Source organism: Protopterus annectens, chromosome 3.part1 (assembly GCF_019279795.1).
Source record: "Protopterus annectens isolate FY-2018-M chromosome 3.part1, PAN1.0, whole genome shotgun sequence".
In the NCBI taxonomy this organism is placed as follows: domain Eukaryota; kingdom Metazoa; phylum Chordata; order Ceratodontiformes; family Protopteridae; genus Protopterus; species Protopterus annectens.
The window spans coordinates 1,732,865,489-1,732,890,309 of NC_056732.1; the positions used below are offsets into that span (position 1 = coordinate 1,732,865,489).

Sequence of the window (24,821 nt, forward strand, 5' to 3'; positions counted from 1 at the left end):
CTAAACAAAGCAATACAGTCTCACAATGAAAATAGACTTAGCATTATAACTACTCTGCCCTTGAAACTCACATTCATTGAAACAGCATTGAAACCCACAAAGAAAATGCATCTGGCCAGTGGTAAGATTAGCTTTGGGCTGTTTTCAAATCATAGGCCCCCTTGTACACAAAACATTACATGTGTTTTGATACATCTTCCGGACAATATTAAATTATATTCCTTGTATAATACAGCATACTTGCTACAGCGCGTTTTAAATTTATTGTTTTGAACACCTTTACTGTAAGCAATGAAACAAAGTGCATGAACCAATATTTGACTAAACTGCCCAGTTCAGAACATTTCCATCATAAAAGTATGAATAATGTCTACAATCCACCAGTATCAGTAAATATGCACAATCTCTGCAGAAGTAAAAGTCACATAATATTTCCACATTAAAGAGATATGTAACCAATGAAGAGGTTGCTGCTAGCAAACAACTTAATATTTCATTGTTTCATCTACAAATAACATGCCTGTTGCCCTTGAGATATAAATTGCCTATGTTGCATAATAAAATAATAAGCTAGTAATATTACAACAGGGAATTGATGGTAAACTGTTAACAGGCTCATAATTACTAGCCATCTCTGCCAAAGAGAACATTCTCAGGACCGCAAAGTACAAGAGAGTACAGTATCAGCAATCTGCATGCTGTGGGAGTAGAACCCACAGCCTTCTATTTCAAAAGTAAGTATTCGACCCATCATACTACTGAGTCTACTGACAACACAAACACACTTACTATAAACAACACTATACTCATCTCCCCCTGAAGACCTATCCAGCATAAGAAATCTGGAAATAACCAAAAATTTATTGGGAAGACCAAAACAAGGGACACATTTTAAAGATTGCTTGTATGATAGTATAAAATGTTTTGTGTTACCAAGCATGCATTTCCTGAAAGACAGGAAGACTGAAACTTAAATGGCAATGATTATTTAGTGAATTTAGTTCTCATTGTATTTGCCAGAAAACAAAATTTTTTAAGAGAAACAGACCAAAAGTATTTGAGCCAACATTCCAGACAGTCTCTCAGACACTTTCTGCTGCAGCTGTTAAGTAAACCAAAAGCAGTTTGTTAAATAAGTAAAGCACACATTGGGTTTTATATTATTTCAATTGAAACCTGACCTTTAGCCAGAAACGTGTTTTCTGTTGAAGAAAGAAAACTAGCACCTGCACTCCAGTAGAACCATGGCTAGCTCAACTGGTGATCTGGCACCCTGTGCAGATGCCCAAACAACTTGATTCCTTTTTCAGCACAAAGTCAGGGAGCAAAGAAAAAAAAGTCTACTACACATTCACCTCACAAGAACCTTTATGGATTTATGCCAACATTGCTGCCACAGCCAGGAACAGAAACCTTGTACACACAGCTAGTCTTCCAACCCAAGTACCAACAGGCCTACTAAAAAGTCAACGCTGAAGCCGCAAAACAGAAATAAAACAATCAAAGCTTGGGAATCACAAAAACAAAATGCCGAAATACAGCATTGACCTTAAAAAAATGGTTACATATAAAGACACGTGGAGAATCAAAACTCGTCTCTTCCATAAACATACAAACTCACTTACAGCGGCATTAACTACATAACATATGTGAAAGCAGCAGGACTCCCTTTAAATACAGCTAAAGGATTTACACTAGCTCGCAATCGCAAAGCAGTTCCAAAGCCCCCGAACAACAGCGAACAGTAACTAGTCCCAACAGCATGGTGTGCGTCTAAGTCTAAAAAAACAAGTAATTGAAGTACAGTACAGCTGTCTCAGACAGTACCACACACACTTCGTTTCCAATTCTTACCTAATTCTCCAAGTGACTTCATCCCATTCTCGCAGCCTGCAATCGTTAAAGCTAGCCCGTTCTTAGCAGCAAAAAAAAAAAACAAAGCAAGTCCGACTCCTGAACAGTTTAATTCGGCACGGCAGGCAGCAAAAATAAAAAAAACAAAGCAAATCCAGCCTATTTCGGCAGTAAAATAAAGCAAAATACAATGCTTGAACAGAAACTGCCATTAGTGTTGCTGCCTGCATCTGTAATTCCCGCGCACTCGCAGCCAGCCGGAAATGATGATATGAGCTCCTTGAGCTCAATTCCGACTGGCTGATAGCCCTGACTGAGCTGACGTCATCACCCACGTGATGACGTCAGCTCCGACAGCGCGATAAATTCAAAAATAAAAAAGCAAAAACAAAATGAATGAAGGGGTACCACTCGGGAATCGTGGCACCCCTTCATTTGGACCCCAAAACTCGGTAAAATCCGAGTAATTCGGTACGGTTGGGAGGTCTGGTACCAACATCCTACAGGTTTTGACTATAGCAAACTAGGAGAGTCATAGAATCCCCTTGGATACTAACATCCTACAGGTTCTGACTCTAGCAAACTAGGAGCATTGATAGAATCCCCCAGGATACTAACATCCTACAGTTTCTGACTATAGCAATCAAGGATAAGTCATAGAATCCTCTGGGATACTAACATACTACAGGTTCTGACTATAGCAAACTAGGAGCAGTCGTAGAATCCCAAGGATAGTAGCATCCTGCAGGTTCTGACTGTAGCAAACTAGGAGATGTCATAGAATCCCAAGGATACTAACATCCTACAAGTTCTGACTGTAGCAAACTAGGAGCAGTCATAGACATCACAGGATACTAACATCCTACAGATTCTGATTATCACAAACTGGGAGAGTCATAGAATCCCCAGGATGCTAACATCCTACAGGTTCTGACTATAACAAACTAGGAGCAGTTATAGAATCCCCAGGATACTAACATCCTACAGGTTCTGACTATAGCAAACTGGGAGAGTCATAGAATCCTCTGGATACTAGCATCCTACAGGTTCTGACTATATCAAACTAGGAGCAGTCGTAGAATCCCCAGGATAGTAACATCCTACAGGTTCTGACTATAGCAAACTAGGAACAGTCATAGAATCCCCAGGATACTAACATCCTACAGGTTGTGACTACAGCAAACTAGGAGAGTCATAGAATCCGCGGGCTACTAACATCCTACAGGGTCTGACTATAGCAAACTAGGAGAGTCATAGAATCCCCAGGATACTAACATCCTACAGGTTCTGACTATAGCAAACTAGGAACAGTCATAGAATCCCCAGGATACTAACATCCTACAGGTTGTGACTATAGCAAACTAGGAGAGTCATAGAATCCCCGGGCTACTAACATCCTACAGGGTCTGACTATAGCAAATTAGGAGAGTCATAGAATCCCCAGGATACTAACATCCTACAGGTTCTGAATATAACAAACTAGGAACAGTCATAGAATCCCCAGGATACTAACATCCTACAGGTTCTGACTATAGCAAACTAGGAACAGTCATAGAATCCCCAGGATACTAACATCCTACAGGTTGTGACTACAGCAAACTAGGAGAGTCATAGAATCCCCGGGCTACTAACATCCTACAGGGTCTGACTATAGCAAACTAGGAGAGTCATAGAATCCCCAGGATACTAACATCCTACAGGTTCTGACTATAGCAAACTAGGAACAGTCATAGAATCCCCAGGATACTAACATCCTACAGGTTGTGACTATAGCAAACTAGGAGAGTCATAGAATCCCCGGGCTACTAACACCCTACATGGTCTGACTATAGAAAATTAGGAGAGTCATAGAATCCCCAGGATACTATCATCCTACAGGTTCTGAATACAACAAACTAGGAACAGTCATAGAATCCCCAGGATACTAACATCCTTCAGGTTCTGGCTGTAGCAAAGTAGGAGCAGTCATAGAATCCCCAGGATACTAACATCCTACAGGTTCTGACTATAGGAAACTAGGAGCAGTCATAGAATCCCCAGGATACTAACATCCTACAGGTTCTGACTATAGGAAACTAGGAGCAGTCATAGAATCCCCAGGATACTAACATCCTACAGGTTCTGTGTTTAGGAAACTAGGAGAGTCATGGAATCCCCAGGATGCTAACATACTACAGGTTCTGACTGTAACAAACTAGGAGAGTCATAGAATCCCCAGGATTCTAACATCCTACAGGTTTTGACTATATCAAACTAGGAGAGTCATAGAATCCCCAGGATACTAACATCCTACAAGATCTGACTATAGCAAACTAACAGCCATCATAGAATCCCCAGGATACTAACATCCTACAGGTTCTGACTATAGGAAACTAGGAGAGCCATAGAATCTCTAGGATACTAACATCCTACAGGTTCTGACTGTAGCAAACTAGGAGCCATCATAGAATCCCCAGGATACTAGCATCCTACAGTTCTAACTATAGCAAACTAGGAGAGTCGTAGAATCCCTAGGATACTAACATCCTACAGGTTCTGACTATAGCAAACTAGGAGAGTCATAGAATCCTCTGGATACTAACATCCTACAGGTTCTGACTATATCAAACTAGGAGCAGTCATAGAATCCCCAGGATACTAACATCCTACAAGTTCTAACTATAGCAAACTAGGAGAGTCATAGAATCCCCCAGGATACTAACATCGTACAGGTTCTGACTATATCAAACTATGAAAGCCATAGAATCCCCAGGATACTAATATCCTACAGGGTCTGACTATAGCAAACTAGAAGAGTCATAGAATCCCCCAGGATACTAACATCCTACAGGTTCTAACTATAGCAAACTAGGAGAGTCATAGAATCCCCAGGATACTAACATCCTAGAGGGTCTGACTATAGCAAACTAGGAGAGCCATAGAATCCCGCATGATACTAACATCCTACAGGTTCTGAATATAACAATGCAGGAGTGTCATAGAATCCCCAGGGTACTAACATCCTACAGGTTTTGATGATAGCAAAGTAGGAGAGTCATATAATCCCCCCGGATACTAACATCCTACAGGTTCTGACTGTAGCAAACTAGGAGCCTCATAGAATCCCAAGGATACTAAGATCCTACAGGTTCTGACTGTAGCAAACTAGGAGCATTTATAGAATCCCCCAGGATGCTAACATCCTACAGGTTCTGACTATGGTAAACAAAGAGAAGGCATAGAATCCCCCAGGATACTAACATCCTACAGGTTCTGATTATCACAAACTAGGAGCAGCCATAGAATCTCCAGGATACTAACACCCTACAGGTTCTGACTATAACAAACTAGGAGAGTCATAGAATCCCTAGGATACTAACATCCTACAGGTTCTGTCTATAGCAAACTAGGAACAGTCCTAGAATCCCCCAGGCTACTAACATCCACCAAGTTTTGGCTTTAGGTAAAGAATATTCACAGACAAATGACTGTTGCCAAAGCAATGGCTTAAAGCTCAGTGCTGAGAAATGCATAATAGTGTCCTTTTGGAAATCAGTCATCCTAGGAAACTACCCTGTTGATAACACTCCCCTAAGAGTAAGCACAGTGGTCAGAGACTTGGGGACATATGTAGATAGTGACCTGGTTTTCGACCAACATGAGTCCAAGATAGTTATGATTTTATTGCTCAACTTATAAGCAGGGGCATGACATTTAGGTCCAAAAAGGTCATCGTTCCTCTGTGTTTGTCCTTTATTAAACTCTGACATTTACATGACCAGGCATATACAGTAGCTAGAACATCCACAGAGATTCCTCACAAAAAGAGTGCAAGGTGTTAAAAACATGGTATATGCAGATCTCCTCAAAGCAGTATCTCTCTACTCTGTTTCCTACAGACTTTTGAGAGATCTTTGCCTGGCATACAAAGCATCCTTGGATCCAGCTCAGATGAGTATTTGCATATCCTCAAAACAAATAGTATCAGAAGTACTTGATCCAAGGACCTGAACCTTGCTTACAATGTAAATAAGAACCGTTGGAAGAACATTCCCCTTTGATGGAACAGACTTCCCATCCATGTGAAACAGAGTTCTTCCCTAACTGTATTCAAACAACCTGGAGCAGTGGATGGGAAATCAGAAATTCACCCCTGGTCTAGCACCTATATTTGTAATGCACAGAGGCAGCCTGTAAATCCTACCCTAGCTTACACATACCCTCCAAAATAGCCTCTAAGGCACAAAAACTTGCAGGAAATATTTGGGATGCATGGCTAGCATTATAAAGCCCCAGTAGGCATTTGCCTAATATACACCTATTAATCAATGAGTTGCCTTCCCTTCTGAGACATAACATTTTTACATTTAAAAAATCCTCTCCTTTCCTAAGTATCAGTATTTCTACTCGACTCCCATTGCACTCATTGTAACTGATATCCATTATCCTTTAAACAGTTTGTTCTTATTCTTCATCTTATTCCTTCCTTCTCCCATAGGAACTGCCTTACATGCTTCCCACCATTTCCTAGCGGGGGATTTTGTATTAATTGGATTCATCCTGATAACATCATTTACCCAGTTAGCTACTTGCTGCCTTCCCTGCTGTGTATTCCACTTATAATGCATCCATCACCATGGTTTGACCCCTTCCTACTGTCCATCTAGTATTTGTAATATATACCCAGCCATGGGGCATGATCAGAAAGGGTGACCTCCTAAGTGCTCACAATTATAAATCATAGGTTCCAACCACTCTGACATCAGGACCAAATCAGTCCTGCTGATTGTCTAGAAATGTCCCTTGAAAACATATCAGTATCCTGGCCATGTAGTGTTCTGCACACATCCAGGTTTTTACTACTTTTGCTGCTTTGTTATGTCCTTCTTTTCCCCCAAACGTTAATCTAAACGTTACCGCAGGACTATATTAAAATTCCCAAGCAATGTAACCACATCAACATTTATTAATGCCCTGTATGTAGTAAATTAATAAAAAATAAGTATCGGAATTATTTGGCGCATAAATATTTTCTGTCGCCCTTATCTTTCCAAAGGTTCATAGGTGATTACTAGGCTAATGGCACAAGAGCCTTTACAAGCCTGACCAATAATACCCAGGTTATGACAGTATTATCTTACTACACCATGCCATATCAGGGGAATTATCAGTTTAGTACATCTTTCGGTTTTGGATCCCCGAGTCATTTTACATAATGCCTCTATCCATAAGGGACATGGGCAGTACCCCACAAGTAAATTTACGGTCCCCATCCATTTATGCAAATTCGTTTTGAAGAGAGTGAGGGTCGGACTTTGTTTTACAAAGAAGAGAAATTTACTCCATAGACAAGGTAGCCTTTGGGATAGAAATATGTCTCTCCAGCAAGATCTGCTAGAGTCAAAAATACGGCTCAGGTCCAAGGAACACGTAACACTCGTATAATTTTTCTTGCAACTATGTAACATTTTCATCAGGGATGCTTTGTAGGTCAGGCATAAGTTACCTCCCAATAAATGATATAGGATGGAGTAAAGGGATAGGGTCATTTAGTCGATCTGCATAAGACGTGTGCCTTGTGCTTTTAATTTCTTAGTTAGAAACCTCTGGAGCTGCTTCAGTTGGTGTAAGTGCCTGGTTAGGTACATGCAGACAGGAGCATTGTACTCAATTATGAACCTGATGAGGGCAGAGTACATGGCAGTATGGCTTCCTTTGATCTTGATGCAATGCATTTACTTATAATTTGAGTCACACAGGAGGATTTCCTCACTACTGTAACTACCTGGTGGTCAAACTTTAGGTTATTATCTGTCTGTGTTCCTAGGTTCCTCAGCACTGGGTCTACTTTTAGGGGTCATTATTGTATTATAATTTCCAAGGATATCTTATTTACTGAAGGTTATGATTATACATTTGTATCATTTAGTCTCAGACAGTAGTTTTGTCACCAGTCATTTCTCATTTTTAGGCCTGTTTGCAGGATTTCAATATTGTTTGGGGATTTAGTCATTGCTTCCATCTTACAGTCATCAGCGAACTTGGTGAACCAGAGGTCCCCTATGCTGACCTTTACTTCAGAGAAGTAAATACCAAACAGGATGGGTACCAACACTGAGCCCTGTGGGACACTGCTAGTAACAAATTTATTATTTGAAGTAGATTCTGCTATCCGGACAACATATGTCCTGTCAGTGTGCCAGTTGGCTAGTCATAAGCCACTGTAGGGGTTTATGCCTAACGTAATAAGTTTATCTATGATCCCCAAGTGGGGGATTGTGCTGAAAGCTTTAGCCATGTCTAGATAAGTGGTGTGTACCATTTTACCCTGATCCATGGCCCTGGTGACTTTCTTGATGAAGTCCACCAGACTGAACAGGCAAGACCTCCATTTGACAAAGCCAAATTGGGTCTGGTGCAGTGTTTGGAGAGTTTCTATGTCTTTATTGATCAGGTCCATGATAATTCTCTCCATGGCCTTGCAGATAAGACTTGTCAAGCTTATGGGCTTGTAGTTCCTTGGGTCAGTTGATAGGCTCCCTTGTGCAGAGGGATGATTGTTGCAGTCCTCCATTCCTCTGGAACATAGCCCATTTGAAGGCTATGGTTAAAGAGGATTTCTACTGGCCCTAATAGATTTTGTTTTAAGCTATTTAAGAAACATCCTGGAATGTTGTCAGGACCCATGGAGGCTGTGATTTGGCTTTAGTGAGTTCAGTAAGGACCTGTTCTATTGTCATAACTGATAAGGGGATGGTTGTGTGTATTTCTTTGGGTGTTGTAGATGTGATTGGGGGTTTGAACTGAACTTGTCAGCCAGCAGGTTTACTGTAGTTTCAGGCTGTGTGTAATTGTTGCTGTTCATGATTAACTTGGTACATTGCTGAATATTTCCGTCGAGGTTACAAACATATTTTAAAAAAGTCTTCTGGTTATCTTTCACCTGGGAGGCTATCTTTGCCTCATAGTTTGTTTGGGCAGATCAGGTTTCACCAGCTGTCAAATTTGTTTGTTTAGACTAATGAGTGTCTTTTTGCATTGTTTTGTCTGTTCCTTCTTGACTATGGAAAAGATTTTTTCCTTTGGTTGAATAGCCTATTTATGCTAGGGGTTCACCAGGGTGGTTTATTTTTGCCAGTAATCACGGGTTTGACTCTGACAAGTACTGCCTTCTTTGTGCAGCTGTGAATGTGGTTGTACAGTTCTTTTGTGAAGAGCTCAAAATAGACCTCACTGCCATCCAGATTTGGAGGGGCATGGAAGTTTAATAAGATATCACTTAGTTTGAGGTAATTGGCCTTAGCAAAGTTCTTAACAGGTTTGGAGATTGATGGGGGCTATAGGTTAGTTTTAGCACTAAACAAGATCATTTTGTGGTCAGATTCTACCAGGCAGGAGTTAATGTCTGGGAGGGAGCAGCATCCCCCCATGTTTGTGAATACTAGGTCTAGGATATTTCTATGTCTAGTTGGGGTGCTAACTACTTGCTGCAGGGTATTTGCATTGACAAAGTCCAAAAGCCTCTGAGCAAGTGAAATATGAGCTGTGTAAGTCTCAGTTTATAGAAATGTAGTTGAAGTCACCCATAAGTATGGTGTTAGGTTGAATGTTAAGAGATTCCAGTAGGTTTAGGTAGGAGTTGTGGTTTTCCAGACTCATGTTAAGGAATCTGTAGCTAGCAATGATATGATAGGGGATCACACCTATGGTTAGTTGAGTGTGGAGCAGCTCAAGTGAGTCATGTTGTTGGAGCAGTCTAACAGTGTACTTATCCTTTATGAACACTGAGATACCTCTTCCCTAATTTCTCCTTTCCAGAAAAGCCATCTACTCAGATCACTACTTCATATCTGCTGTGTGCATATATGCAAGTGGTTACTAAAATCATAATCACTCCTTTCTTCTGTCATTTAGGGTTATGATTCGCAAAAATGTTGGGATATTGTTTTATTTCTAAACATAAAAGCTTCTTTAATTTTCAGTTTAGTTTTTCCTCTTGGAATCTTTTGCAGTATTATTTTCCTACATATAGGAAGGTTACTATCCTCTACAAGACATTACTGTATACTTTAATTGAAAATCCATTAGCTCATTTATTTGCTGAATCAAGCCCTATCAACCACAAGTATCTTTCAAGATCATCATCTCGGCTAGGATATCACTTAAGTGTAATTATGCCAATGTCCAGATTGATAAGCCTAGTGGCTATACCAATAAACATCTCCATCAATATACTTGACAAGAGAAAGAAGCTCTTCCTGACCCTAATGCACATAACAATTCAATTCCTATCATTATGTGTTCACAAAGCAGCACCCCTAATTTACTTACCAGACTTGGTTATTCCCATACAAACATTTCATTATAGGTTCATAGGTGTTTACTAGCCTAATGACCACAAGGGCCTTTTTAAGCCTAGCCATGCAGCTCAAATCTCTGACAAGTTCTGATACCCTTGATAAGTGTAAGCAGGGGTTTGGGAGATGAACCATTTACAGGTTATCAATGTCCATTAGAGACATAGGTGCCAAACCAGGGATGAATTTCTGTTTTTTTCATCCAGTTGTTCAAGTTCCACTTGAATTAGGTTAGGGAGGAACTCTGCTTCACATGGAAGGGGAGCCTGTTCCATAGGTGTGGTAGTCTCTGGAATACATACCTATCTCTCCAGCAGGACCTATTTATATCACAGGCAAGGTTTAAGGCTTTAGACTGGGTAATTCTGTTGCTGTTTGTTTTGTGGATATGCTAGGCATAGATCTCCCTTAAAAGCCTGTAGGAGACATATTACAGGGATAAGGCCTTGAGGAGGTCTGCATAGAACATTTTACTTACACCCTGTATTCTTTTAGTGAGGAACCTCTGTGGATATTCCAATTGTTGGATATGCCTGGTTAGGTACATACCAAAGAGGACATTGTACTCAGTGATAGGTCTGATTGCCGAATACAGTGGAACAATGACTTCTTTGGACTTAGATGCCATACTTTTGTTTATAAGTTGTGCAATATAGAATAATTTCCTCACCACTGTGGACACTTGATGGTCAAAGTCTAGATTACTATCTGTGTGTGTCCCTAAGTCCCTAGCTACTGGGTCAACTCTAAGGGGTGTGTTGTCAATATGATAGTTACCAGGGATGGATGACTTCCCAAAAGATATTATTATGCATTTCTTGCCATTTAATTTTAGTCCATGGCTCTGACACCAGTTGTTTGTCTGTGCCGGCCCCCACTGGAGAACATTTGTGTCAGTGTGGGATTCAATGACAGCTCCTAATTTCTAATCAACTGCAAATTTAGTCAGTCAGACACCACTGACATTGGCCTTGATTTCTGAGATGTAAATGCCATTAAAGGAGAACCGCACCCACATATTAAAAAACATGTTTAGTTCATTGTGGTTTGGTGTTTCCTACATTCTAACACTACTCTGGGACTATTTACAATTTTTTTAAATAACATTTCATGCTCTTCAGTGACTACTTAAAACATAAACAGTACAAATGCCACAGAACAGACTTTCAAAGTGCTTTTTACTGCTGCTTCTTTTTAGAGTGGTTAAACTGCAGTCTTTTGTAAAGCCTGAATTGTACTACTTTGACTCATGTCCCATCCCCTTCACACCTAACTTCCCTACCTATCAAAATGCTAAGGTAATTTGAGCTATTACCTGCTGTGTTTGACAGATCACAGCAGAAGACTTGACTCATGTACTGTTTCCTTGTTCTAGCCTTTACTTTCTTTATGGATAAGGGCAGTACCAGGAAGCTGTAACATCACAGCATGAGTGGGGTTTTAGGACAGGCATGGTGATGTCACTTTGAGGAGGGAATTGGCCAGAAAACTACCTGTAGTCATTGGCCTTGATGACTTCAATGAATTGGAGACTGCAGGAAGCTTTTCCAGGGAGGGATAAAAGTTGTTTGAAAGTGAAGTCACCACAGTATGTTAAGGTGCTGTTCTAGTGGACAGAAACACTCAATTTAAAATATTTTAAATGCTGTATTGTTCTTTATTCATAGAAGGGACTGTCAATAGTGTGAAAAAGGACAGATAAGTTGAGTGTTTAATAATAGAATCCCATTGTTGTCCTTTAAAATAATAAACTATTTGCATTAATCTTTAAAACATTTTTCTGCTATAAAAAATAGTACACGTATAATAAAAAAGTAGAATGAAAATAAGGTGGTTACCCATTAGAGTCCCCAAAAACAGACAAAATATATACAGGTCATACCTGAGTTGAGAAATGACAAAATGACATAACCATCAAATATTTACTGGAATTTAGGTGGATCACATAGAATCCACCACTTCATCCCAAAACCTAACTAACTGTTCATTAAATATTCATCCATTCTGTATGCTTCAATCCAATATCTCCAATCCTTTCTGTGACCACCAGTATTCATCTATGGAATCAGATGACTGAAAAAAAAAAATCAGACCATGTTTTTTACTCTTAACGTGCTGGATTTCTCTGGAGTAGTATCTCTATCCTCCATATTCTTATACCTGTATATTTCCTGACCTTATTTAGCCCATAACTTAAATATTTTGTCTACTTGTTGCTACTGTCTTGAACTGTCCTCTTTTGTTGGAGCCTGTGTGTCTTTCTCATTGATATAAATCCTCCATTTGCAGCTGTGTCTAGAGTGACATTCTGCCTCCCTTTATATCTTCACAGTCTTTCATTTCCTTTGTTCCTCCGCCTTTTTAATTCCTTATTCCAGCCTCCATGATTTCATACTTGCTACTCCAATATTGGTCTTTCAATTATTTCTAGTGTATGTGTCTCTTTTTTGCTACTGGACCTTTCTGAGGGGTTTTCTTGCATCTCTTCCTACTGAAGCATTCCCATTTTATTCTTCCCTTTCAGACAAGTCCTCTTCCAACTTCTTACTATCAGTTTGCATGACCTATTGTCTCACTTGTATCTACTTCATTAGATTTATTCACAAAAAAAATTTCTCCACCTACTTTGACAACACAATTTGCTGGAAATACTAATGTGGCTCAGTGATTATAGTTCTGAAGCTCTTTGCTGGTGCAAAGTAAACAATCAGGGTGACAAATCTGTTATAAAAGTCAAATTATATGTCCCCCACTGTACTACTCTAGAATTTCTACTTTTCACTATAATACATTATTTTATCTTAGTAGAGTCCATACCCATTAATACCTGCTGTGTTCAAGTGATACAGTCACATATTTTGCCTCTTTCCAACATGATGTGACCTTTCAAATTCAGGATGTAAAAAAAATGGTACATGCATTATCACCTTCAAGCTTTTTTCCACAACCATTTATAACTCACTATCTATTACAGATTTGTCATAGCCCCTTAATGTGGGCATTAATTCAGCTCAATCTGTTCTCCAAATCATCTATTTTTGTCTATATTTTGTTTTATTCATTCACATCTTTTCACGGTTTCCCAAACTTCTTCCCAGTTCTGTTGTAGCATTTTAACTGTTATTTATAAAATAGGCATCTTTTGTTCAAGTTTTTTAACTTTTTCCTGTTGCCACATGGTTCTGTCATGGAAAACCTCAACTACTGCAACCAAGCAGGTCATTCTTTTAAAAAGAATGAACAACTGATCATTACATAGAGCAATCTTTTTGAGCAGATGCATTTGCTGTAAATTATATTCTCCTTCACTTGGTTTAATTGGGAGTCTAACAAAATACTTTAATGCTAGCTAAACACTTGTCATTCCACTGGACTGGTTGGCAGCTCTTTTTTCAAGCTGCAGTATCCTTCTTAGGCTAGTCATACCCCCCTTCATTTGTGAGGTTTTGAGGTGGGGGTATACCCTTGGCCCAGTGATATGAAGATCCTGAATCATTTCCCTGAAATTGCGATGTCTGTGTTTCATACATTTCAGCCTCTTAGTGCAAGAAATCTGGGTAAAGCCTGATTAATGGGGGGGGGGGGGGTGATGTCCCTACTTTGGGCAAGTAATCAAGGAACCTTATTCCTCACCACTAACACCGGTGAGGGATGTTCACTCGGAACAAAATAGATACACAGCATTTTCCGATGCAGACCTCTCTGCATCAAGTGCAATTTCCCTGAAGAGTGCACAGGGAACACAATCCTGTCCTGAGGCTGGGTTTCCCTCTCTCTCTCACCAGACCCCAAATAAGACTCCACACTAGCCACAGCTACGGAGTTGAGTCCTTAGCTGTGGTTCCAAACCAAGTCCTCCAATATCCTCTCTGTGAGACCACGGCTTTGTGTTCCTTCACCAAATAGCTTCAAACACAATCTTTGACATTTGATTTTCACACTCACAAACATCTGGGAAAGGCTGGCACAGATTCACCTGCTGTGCCCCCTTCTGCCCAGACTGTAAAGTAGCTTCACTGCAACCAGAATTCTTGCCAGCTACTCTACGGCTCTTACCAGGGTACCCAATTACTCTTATGAAAATTGATATTTATACAAGTGATAGTATTAGCCAAATTGCCAGACTTTCAGAAGTGTTGAGCCAAAGTGCCAATAAATATATTCATATAATATCAAAGCTTAAATATTTTTTTTAAAAGGACCAGCCAGAATGAAAAGTTTAAATACATTTAATAGTATTTTCATGTTCTTTTATTAAGTGTCTAATTACAGTAAACACCAGAGTTTCAGCCACAGGAAATATTAAAAATAACACCAATGGAAAGATTCACACAAATACAGAAAAACAATACTTAACTAATCTCACTATATTTTCTTGACTAATCTAAAGAATTACAGTTCCCTAGTTCACTTACTACAGCAAGGCAAGACGATGTGGGTGAGTGGTCCTTCTTCATCAGGTTTCACAAACAGACTGCTCAATTCTGAGTGAGATCTCTCACTAGTATTAAAATACAGTTTCAGTAGTGGCTGCAGGATGACATCATATCTGGTCACTTGACTCTGGTTCCCATACTATCCCTTTCACTAGAAACTTTACCAGAACCTAGCATATATGTGTCATAGTACACACACACAGAGCTTTGGTAAGATCTGTTGCAGCATCTGGGAGCTACAAAAAATTACAAAGCTTCTATCCTTCCAGGTAGCAATAAGTTCGCCCTTAGGGGCAAAACAGTAGGATCCCAGTCCTAGCTGTCTCAGACATTTTGTCTCTGGCTTCATTCAGAAATGTAAGATATAATCTTTGTGGCTCACACCAAACAATTTAATTTCAGGTTATTTTTCAAAGTGCTGGGCTGAGATTAACCTCTTCTCTTCCAGTGTTCTGTGTTAAAACTATATATATTTCCGCAGTTACTACAATACAGTCTGATACAAATGTATATTCTTTTCTTGCCCAGCAGGACTCACTGTTGATGCATTTTAACACAAGCAACTTTAAAAATACATTGTTAACACAAGCATCTGTACAAATGTGACACCTGCACTACCCTACTCTCCCTAGCACAGCTGGCACTACTTTACATATCTTCCCCCTTTGAAAGCTCAAGCTAGTTCTACAAGTGACCTAGGAAGAACATTGCTTGAGAGAAATGAGCCTGTCTGGGAACACATTATCTCATACCCTTTCTTGAGAACCCATCTGCATTGGCATTTCTGACCCCACTACAGTGCTGGACTATCATTTTATATGCCTGCAGCCCTAGGCTCCACATTAATGACTTGGCATTTTTCTGGCTGGCTCGATGTAGCCATGTTAAGGTATTGTGATCCCCCTCAGACTTTTCTTGCCAACCACTGCAAATACTCAGCATAAGGGCTTCCCTGCCAAGGTAAAGCTTCATCATGTTAACATGGTACAATTTGTGCCACTGCCTCCTACCTAGTAGTTCTACCATATAGTTAACATCACTGACCTTCCTTACCACTTTGAAAGGTCCTTCCCAAACTTGCCTGCAGCTTATTGTGTCTGACAGGAATACGCACCATAAACTGCTGTCCCACAGCGTACTGTCTGGCTTGAGCATTCCTGTCATACCAGACCTTTTTCTGCTGTTGGGCTTCTGCCAGGTTCTACCGGGCCAATCCCATGAGTTCCCTAAGCTTTGTCCTGATGTTGAGGACATATGCAACAACAGATTCTTTGTGGGATTCGCACTTAATCTCCCACTCATCATGAATCAAATCCAAAAAAGCAACTAAAAATTCACTTCCAACATGCATGGATCTGCACTTGTTAGGAAATTACATAATACATTTTTCTTCTACTCTCAATTAATATATGTGCTTTGTATCTACCTAAACTGTCTACATATAGTACTCTCCTTGCAGTTAGTCCCTATGCTATTAAATGCGTCTTTGCTGTACTATGTCATGATGTTACTCTGATTTTTTTTTTTTTTTTTTTTTAGGCATTGCTACATTCCTTGCAAATTACGTAACGCTAATCAAATTTAACAAACAAATTACTACTGCATTCTCAAAATACTGTTCTTTTGCCTTGTGTTATATTTCTATTTGTATACTTCTCTCTGTTTTTGTACTGTTAAGTATCTTACAACTTGAATTGTTAGATTATTCTTATTTTTTTTATTTTTTTAATTACTTTCCTGGAGCTTTTCTCCTCGGGTCTCTGCTGAAAAAAGGGCTCTCTGTGCCCAGTTGGACTAACCTGGTTGACAAATGTAAAAATAAATAAAGGACTTCTCATTCTATGCCCATATAGCAATTCACTGGGTGAAAAACCTGTGGATTCCTGTGGTACCGCCCTGTATGCAGACAACAGATTGGGCAAATATTTGTCCCACTCTCTTAAACTGCATTAATCTAATAGGAATCTATATCCCACCAGGGAAGAACACGGAAAACCTGGAGCTAACCCTCTGCTGGTTATCCACCAATTACCCTCAAGAAACCATAGTCCTTGGTGACGTCAATATAGATTGGTCTGACTGCGCCACCCACATAACTCCACATCCTATTAACTTACATGGATTCTCCCAAAATCTTCTGTCCCCAACTAGAATTGGCAATACCCAACAAAAAGAGAGCATCATTGATTGGATTCTTACCAATAAGGAATCACAAAATTACACCACTGGGACCCTCCCAAACGACCTTAGTGACCACATTATTACCTATATCATCAAACATAAATGCCCAACCACCAACCCCACCTTATACAGAATAGTCAGAAAAAAAAGAATTTTGACCCACAACTATTCCGTGCAGAACTCAAGTCCTATAACTGGTCTATTCTAAAAAACCTACCCCTCCAGGAGAGTGTTTCCCACTTTAATGACATGTTCCTTAACATACTTGACTCTCATGCCCCAAAACGACAAATTAGATCCAAGGAACGGATAGCTCCCTGGCTAACTAGTCAAACCAAAACCAAAATCAAACTCCGCGACCAGGCCTGGAATAAATGGAGAGCCACCAAAACCCCCCTAGACCGCATCAAATTTCAACAGCTCAGAAACACCACCAAATCTGCCATTATTCAGGACAAAAAACAGTACTTCTGCCACCTTCAGAATAAGCACCAGAATAACCCAAAGAAGTTCTGGGCAGGTTTTAACAACCTTCTCCACCCAGGTAAATCTACCACCCCTACCCCTGATAAACTAATAGGGATAGACCCAGAAGACATAGCCAACACCTTTAACTCTTTTTTTTACTGATACCATCCAGTCCCTAGCTAGTCAGCTAACTACCTCCTCCACTCCCTCCACTCATACGAATACCCCTGTCCCCCCCACCTTTAGCCTTGAATCAGTTTCTACCACCTATATTTCTACCCTCCTAAGAAGACTTAAACCAGCAGCGGATCCCCTCCCAGCGGAATACCTACAAATCGCGTCAGATGCAATCGCCTATCCCATATCTATCCTGATCAATAGGACTATAACTGAAGCTACCATTCCCACTATTTGGAAGGTTTCATACATTATACCTCTTCACAAAGGAGGTACCTCCATGGAAACCTCCAACTATAGACCAATAGCAATATTATCCCCTCTAGCGAAAATTATGGAAAGATGTGTTCATAAACAACTCCTTCACCACCTAACCTACAATAATCTCTTATCTAACTCCCAGCATGGCTTTCGCCCTTACCACAGTACAACCACTGCCCTACTCTCCTTCATCGACTCTATCAATAAGAACCGCAATAACAAACTTATTTCCTCCGCCCTCTTTCTTGATCTATCGAAAGCCTTCGATATGGTTAATCACCAGCTTCTACTCTCCACCCTGGACAACCTACATCTTGACAACCAAGCCCTAAGCTGGTTCAAGGATTATCTCTCAGGTAGGCAACAAGCTGTCCAATGGCATAACAGGCTATCTGACATGCTCCCAAACACCATTGGTGTTCCTCAGGGCTCGATACTTGGTCCCCTTCTCTTTTCCATATTTATAAATGACCTCCACTCTATCATCCCTAAAACCACCTGCATTCAATATGCAGATGACTCCACTCTGATCTGCTTGGATGCCTCTCTCTCAAAACTACAAACAACCACTCAGCATTGTTTTACAATAGTTGAAAAATGGTTCTCCCAGCTGAAACTCTTACTCAATCCGTCTAAAACCAAACTGCTTTTATTTTTCCCCTCTGTATCCACACCCCCCGTGAAAGAACTTCCTATTCCAATCAACATCTCCTTCCATGTTGCATCCATCAATGGCACCATCATTGACCCTGTCTCTAGTACCAAACTACTAGGCGTCACCATTGACCATAAGCTCAAATTTGACGTTCACATTACCCAAACTATTAAAACTGTTAACAAGAAACTCGGGTCCATGTACAGAATAAAGAACTTTCTAACCCCCACTACCAAACTTACTATTGCTCACACCTCCTCTCCACTCTCTTGTATGCCTCCCCAGTACTCTCTTTTCTTAGGCGAGAACTCAATATGCTTACTGTTGCCTATAATCATATTGCCAGATTTGTAACTGGAGCACCTTATCGAACCCACCACTGCCTTAACCTTAAGAAAATAGGCTGGTTGGAATTGCCCAATCTCCTCAAACTCAATCAACTAACTGAAGCTTTCAAAATAATCAACCATCCAGATAGAACCCCATCACTGAATAGTATATTGACCCCCTATACCAATCTTAACTGCCTTCGATCCTCAAGTAGTGTTCAAATACTCACCATTAAATCAAAGAATATGAGTGGTGATGCTCTCTATGCTAACTCCATTGGCAAACCCTGGAATTCCCTTCCAATCCACCTAAGAAATTTGACCTCACTTAATCAATTCAAAAATAATCTCAAAGAATATCTCAAATCACACTGGTTATGCCCCTGTTCCGAACCAGACTAACTTATCGACCCCTCTCCACCTTTGACTCCACCCCTTCTCAGAGTTCACTACCTTTAACTCTTGTCTTCATTATGCTACCAAGTAAAATCTTGCTTTATACTATGTGTATGTCCTATATTCAGCATGTACAGCCTTTTGTATTGTTTTTTTTATCCTATGTTAATCCTTACTATTGTGAGTTGAAGTGTAAAAATGTCTTGTCATTTCATCGGAGCTTTTCTCCGCGGGCCTCTACTGAAAAAGGACATGTATCCAGCTAGACTAGCCCAGTCAACAAATGTAAAATAAAATAAATAAATAAATAAATAAACTGGTCTTAAAATGCACTTAGCATCATCTTTAGTGTAGAATTTAACCTCTCCACAAGACTTTTAGTCTGGGGGTGGAAGAGGGTTGTCTTAAGGTGCTTCAACCCACAGCACCCCCATAGACAAGCCATCAGGTCTGACGAAATTGGCACCTCTGTCAGTCAGTGTTTCTCTCAGGAAACCTATCCCGATGAAAATCTTTAACAAATCATTTGCCACTTTCTCTGCCTCGATGGAGGACAGAGCCATTGCCTTAGGGTATCTAGTAGCAAAATCTACTACCACCAAGATACACTTATTACCTGTGGAACTTGGGGTACTCAGAGGCCCAACAATATCCATAGCTACCCTTTGAAATGGCTCCTTAATCACAGGCAAAGGCATCAAAGGATCTTTGACCTTGTCTCCTGCCTTGCCTACTTTTTGGCACTGCTCACATTTCCTGCCGTACCCTGTTACATCCCTTGCAATCCTAATCTAATAAAAGTTCTGCATAATGCATCTCTTGGTATGCTTTATGCCCATATGACCTGCAAAAGGAATGTCATGGGTTATGGCTAGAAGTGGCAGATGGTAGTCTCTGGGCATTACCAGCTGCTATATTACCTCATGCTCTAGAACTCCCTCAGGGGTCCACTCTCTATACAGTAACCCTTTGTTCCAGTGTACAGATTCCCATTTTCCTTGAAAATCAGGTACCGCCTTGACTACCTCCCTCAAGCCTTGTAATGTAGGGTCTGAGGGCTAAGCCTGTCTCAGCTCTACTTTTGTGACTCTTCCCAGCTCCCCTTCCACAGGAAGTTTGGTCTACTCTGACAGCAGTGCCTCACTGTCAGCCTGGCTATTGTCTCTCACCTCTCCTCTTGCAGTCTCCCTATCCAAGGGAACACCACTACCTGTCACCAGCTGTGTCTCACCTTCAGGCTCACTGCTACAGGAGCTCCTCTCCCTGAAATACCCACACCACCAGCTGTGGCTTTAGGTGTGGAGTCTGTGTGGGTCTCCCCCGGGTTATTAGACCCACAGGCCTGTCTCCAAGCCTGATTGCATGTAACCACAGGCACACAAGATACTACATTAATGAAATCATTCCCTATCAAGACATTTACAGGGATATCCTCAAACATACCTATTTGCTCGCTTCATTTGCCACCTACCTAATCTAGGTGATCCCTGGCTAAAGGCATTTAGAATAGAGTCCCTTCTAAAGCTCTGACTGGAATGGACTGCCCAAGCAAGTACTGCTCCTGTTTAACCACTGCAGGCTTCACAATGGTTATGTCAGAGGCTTTGTCTCTCTTAGTAGTGGCCTATTTTCCATCCACTAAGATAGGATATAAACTCCAGTGATAGTCTGGTACCCCTGTTGTCTCCTGACAACTTACCACTGGCATGTTGTTGTTCCCAATTGCTGGCTCCCTTAACTTTTGTTCTCCACCTTGCGTCAGTGGACATTTGTATGCTGCATGGCCCATCTGGTTACATTTAAAACATCTAATCCCTGATCATGGCTATGTGCCTGAACTAGTGGCTTCCCCTGTTACTGGTGGACTCTGTTGGGGTGATTTAGGCTGCCCACATGGGTTCCATTATATCCATGTTCAGCACTGGGTATTGCCTTCCTATGCAGTACAAATCCCCTTTCTTCCCCAGCTCATCTGCAGAGTTACACTCGTGGTCTGCCACCCAGATTTTCCTGTCCTCAGGCAAAGTGCTAAGGGCTTGTTCCCTGACTAAGAGGTCTGCCAGCCTTTCAAAAGTGGTGACCTGACACCCCTCACCCACATATGAAAATAAGTGCTTAACTCAGCAATATAATCACATACACTTTTATGTACCTTGCGTCTATGCTCCTGAAACATTTTCACGTATGCTTCAGGTGTTAACTTAAAACATTGTTTAACTTTGTCATAGTTTAAACAATCAGTATTAGACAATTTAGAAACAGCAGTTACAGCTTTACCATGGAGTAAGGCAGGAACTGTACCTAGAGCCGTTGGTCAACATTATACTGTTCACATACTCTTTCAAGTATATGAATAAACCTATCAAAATTATCACCCTCTGTAAACTGTGGAAGAAATTTGCTGACCTTTACTGCTTTGGGGGTTCTGTTATTCCCTTTCCCATTACCTCCATGACCCTGGCAAAGAGTCGGCATCTCCTTCTCAAGTTTGCCCTGCTGCTCCTTTTTCTTCAGCCACCAAATGCTGCAGTCTATCCACTGATTCTATTTTCAAACATTTGGCCTTCTGTTCAAGTCTCTTTAAATCCAGATGGATTTTAAGTCCTCTGAGGAAAAGGTGAACGGTCATGTTTCTGAGGGCTGCACATCCCCATTACCAAACTAGTTGTCCTTGTTGTTGCTGGTCTGAGCTGCAGCTGCGACTAAGGCTGAAATCATTTCCTCTTTAGTCAGGTTGGCATGCACCAGTCCTTTGCTTCACACAACTTGGCCAACTGGTTCTTTGTCAGCTTGCCATAATCCTCTGCTGACATCTTTGCCTTCTTTCCCTGACTAAACTAAACTAACAAAACATAAATGAAAGTGTTGTGAAAATGAATCTCTGAAAGTTTACCTTGTGGCTGTGGAGAGTACGCACCTTTAGTGACAACTGCATACAGGCTACAGAAGGTCAGTATCCACACCACTGCTCACCAGTATGTGACATCCCTGCTCTGGGCCAGGAATAAAGGAGCCTTGATCATCACCACTTACACTGGTGAGGGACATTCACTTGGAACAAAATAGATATGCACAGAAATTTCAGATGCAGACCCCTCTGCTTCAAGCACAATTTCCTTGAAGAGTGAACAGGGAACATACTCCTGTCCTGGGGCTGGGCTTCCCTCTGTCTCTCAACAGGCCCCACATAAGAGACTACACTGGCCACAGCTATAGAATTAAGTCCTTAGCTGGGGTTCCAAGCCAAGTCCTCCCTTTCTGTGAAACAAGTGCTTTGTGTCCCTGCCCCAAATAGCTGACATACACACATACACACACACACACACACACACACACACACACACACACACACACACACACACACACACACACACACACACACACACACACACACACACACACCTAGGAAAGGCTGACACAGAGCCACCTGCTGTGCCCCCTTCTGCCCAGGCAGTAAGGTAGTTTCACTGCCACCAGAACCCCTGCCAGCTACTCTTAAGGCTTTTACCAAGGTACCAAATACTCTTTAATATTTGTACAAATGATGGTGTTAGCCAAACCACCAGACTTTCAGGAGCATTGCACCAAAGTGCCAATAAATATATGCAAATACTCTCAACGCTTAAATATTTTCTAAAAAGACTAGCCACAATGAAAAGTTTTAAATATATTTACTAGTATTTTCATGTTCTTTTATTATTTATTGTCTATTTAGAGTAAGCACCAGAGTTTCAGTCACAGGAAATATTAAAGGTAACACAGATGGGAAGATTTGCACAGATACAGAAAAACAATACTTAACTAATATCACTATATTTCCTTCCTGACTAATCTAAAGAATTCTGGTTCCGTAGTTCACTTACTAGAGCAAGGCAGGATGATGTGGGTGAGTGGTCCTTCTTTGTCAGGTTTCACAAACTGATTGCTCAATTCTGAGTGAGATCTCTTACTAGTATTAAAATACAGTTTCAGTAGTGGCTGCAGGGTGACATCACATCTGGTCGCCTCACTCTGGTTCCCACGCTATCTCCTTCACTAGGAACTGAACCAGAATCTAGCACATATGTGTCATAATACATACACAGAGCTTTGCTAGGATATGTTGCAGCATCTGGGAGCTATAAAAAAGTACAAACTTTCCATCCTTCCAGGGTAGCAATTAGTTCAACCCTAGGGACAATACAGTAGGATTCCTAGTCCTGGCTTTCCCAGACATTTTGTTTCTGGCTGCAATCAAATTTATATCATACAATCTTTGTGGCCAAGTAATTTAATTTCAGGTTATTTTTCATTGTTAGCTGGACTGAAATTAACCTCTTCTCTTCCAGTATTACGTGTTAAACTATATACATTTCAGCAGTTAAAACAGTACAGTATGATATAAATGTAAATTAATTTTCTGTCCAGAAGGACTCACTGTTGATACAGTTTTAACACAAGCAACTTTACAAATACATTTTTAACACAGCAACTTTGCGAATACATTTTTAACACAAGCATCTGTACAAATCAGTGATACTTGCACTGCTTTACTCTCCCTGGCACAGCTGGCACTACCTCACATCATCACAGGGACAAAGGCCCCAAAATGGTGACAGATTTTAGCTATTGTTATTTTAAACTTAGAACATTTCTAGAGTAATAAAGTTTATGTTAACATGGTTTCCATAATATCTGAAGTCTTTTTACTCAAATGTATGTCATTATTTAGTGACTTCAGTCCTCAGATCATCCCAGTGCTGTGTGAGAAAATCACAAATTTTATGAGGACTCTACCAAAGATATGAGGCAAAAATCTGGACAGTTGACAGGTAGGGGTGGGCTCTCTCGAATGGGGTACTATATGACATTCCCACCTCAGCTACCATATCATTCATAGTTTTTGATGGTATTTCTTTTGAGCCTTAAACCAACTCCTGGTTGCTCATGTGTGCATATTCATGCTCCCACACACAAAGCCAACAAATCTGTTAGACATTTGCTCTTCTTATATGGAATCCTGTGGGATACATGGAATACTAATCCTTAGGGACTCTTAAGTACAGTATATATAACACTGACTACCATTGCTACAGGACCATCCAGCAGCCATTGGGGGAAAAGTGGGTATATCACAGACATCCACATCAGAAATAGTGCACCATTTATTTGGTGTTATGCTGCAAAATGTGGTAAAGCATATGTGATACCCACTTATGCTAGGAGACAAGTTACAGAATCTTTCTATTTTGTATTTCTATAGCTACAACTTAATTGTGTTTCTCTACATGGTATGTAAGTAGAATTCTGTAATGTAGTCTAGAATCATGTTTAACCTGCTACTTATTTTTATATGTATAACGCAACTGTGTTTTGTCTCTATGTGGAGCTTTTCTCCCCGGGCCTCTGCTGAAAATGGAAATATATCCAGTCAGACCAGCCCGGTAAACAAATGTAAAATAAATAAAAATAAATAAATGTGGGTGTTCTGTAAAATAGACAATTTTCTTGGAGGAACTAGGGGCCATTGACTTCACCCACATTCCCATTAAGGCTCGTCTGGTCCACATGGCCACTGGTGTATAAGCCTGGAGAGTTTCTACTCCATCAATTCCCAGGTGGTTCACAACACTCACAGTATGAGAAACAGTGTGGCTGTTCATTGTGCAGGCATTTCACATGATTCCTACATCTAGCGCATGTCGCATATACCATTTGTATGTACAGCGTAACTTCTCACAGGTCATTG

At 40.6% G+C, this 24,821-nt stretch overlaps 1 protein-coding gene across 1 annotated transcript in view; it reads left to right on the forward strand.

The window, feature by feature from the left end:
* The window catches only part of LOC122798649 (zinc finger protein 615-like), a 386,097-nt gene that overhangs the window by 123,461 nt on the left and 237,815 nt on the right, over positions 1–24,821 (forward strand). The gene's annotated exons all lie outside the window — the stretch shown is intronic.